Genomic DNA, 1,641 nt, shown 5'->3' with positions numbered 1-1,641 from the left:
GGTAGAACCAGTGATTAAATCCAAGTGTTTAGGTTTATGTGTGCATGCACACGATGTAAATGGCATTTCTGGGCTTTTGGTGTAGTGATCTAATAATTTCAATAGTCTAAACATTTGAATTCAATTCTTTAACATTTGTTAAGCATAGGATTGATAGTTCCTAATGCAGATGTGAGCACAAAATGTCATCTTAATGACTGTTACCAGTACCAGTGATAGCTGTGAGAATTAGAAGCCAACAGGATTCCTTTCCTGTGTTTGAGTCAGTGGAACTTAACCTTGCCCCAAATCACAAAATCTTACATCTTGTTACCCTTATCCCAATGAGTAAATGTACTGCTTTTAGCACCCATTCCCCTGTTGACAACCTCTAGTCTCTCAGCATACTGTTTTTTCATGTCTCCAGGGAAGTGGTATGGTCCTTTGTTGCGTGTTTAAGGAGTTGCTGACCATTGTACTAGCCTCTATGCCACAGCCTTTCATCGTAAGTGCCCAAGAATACTATAGAAGAAGGTCATGCCTGAAATGGAACAGTCGGGAAAGGTGCAGAAAGCAACACTATTTTTACATCTTTGATGTGAAACCAACTCTGGAGGAGGCAGTTAGGGTCCTCAGTTACTAGTTTTGATTTATATTAAAGTGGATGCCTAAATAACAGTACTGTACTTTATAAGATCTCAGGTCCCCATGGCTTTCTCTTACCCAAGACTCTGGAGGGCGATCTGCTGGGCTAGGCAATGGCTTGGGAGCAGAAGCTGGAATAAGGAGGGAATCTGACAACTGAAGCTAAAGGCCAGAGCTTCTGCCTTCTGTGTGTTTGGATTGGACTACTGCTCAGAGTGGTGCAATCTAGCTCTGCAAGTTAAGGAAGAAAACACATAATCAGCACTACACCAATCACTAGGGCTCTCCATTGATGCCTGTCTTTTTGTAGTTGCTACATTGTAAGATCCACAGGACAGGGAGGGAATATGCTTTGTTCATACAGGTTGAGGTATCCTTAATCCAAAAATCCAGAATGCTCCACAGTCTGAATCTTGAGCACCAGCATAATATCACAGGTGGAAAATTGCATACCTGACCTCATGTTACAGGTCGCAGTCAAAATGCAGGCACATAACACACAGTTCATTCAGCGTCCCCAAGGAGGTTACTATACAGAGTAACTTTTGATTAAAACACAGCATCATTGATGGAGACTGAAAGCCTGCCGTTATTTGTTGTTGTTGTTGTTGTTGTTGTTTAACAGTGGATACAGGTATTCTGGTGATGGTGCTGTACTGCTTAGTTATCCTGAACGCATTATTTTTCATGTATTAATGATATGTCATTTTTTTTACTGTTATGTGTGAATAAGTATAAGAAAATGATTGCTTATCCGTAGCATATAAATTTAGAGTCAGGAATGATGGTGATAACCAAACAACCACAGATCGTCCACATGGGTGGCTGAGATAGTGACACTTTTGCTTTCTGATGGTTAAATGTATACAAACTTTGTTTCATGCACAAAATTATTAAAAATATTTTATAAAATTACCTTCAGGCTATGTGTACAAGGTATATACAAAACAAATGAATTTTTATGTTTAGACTTGGGTCCCATTCCCAACATATCTCATTATGTGTATATAAATGTTT

The sequence above is a fragment of the Propithecus coquereli genome, unplaced genomic scaffold, assembly GCF_000956105.1.
Source record: "Propithecus coquereli isolate 6110/MARCELLA unplaced genomic scaffold, Pcoq_1.0 Scaffold221, whole genome shotgun sequence".
Lineage (NCBI taxonomy): Eukaryota > Metazoa > Chordata > Mammalia > Primates > Indriidae > Propithecus > Propithecus coquereli.
The sequence above is the reverse complement of the archived record's forward strand: the minus strand, read 5'-3'. Positions refer to the sequence as shown.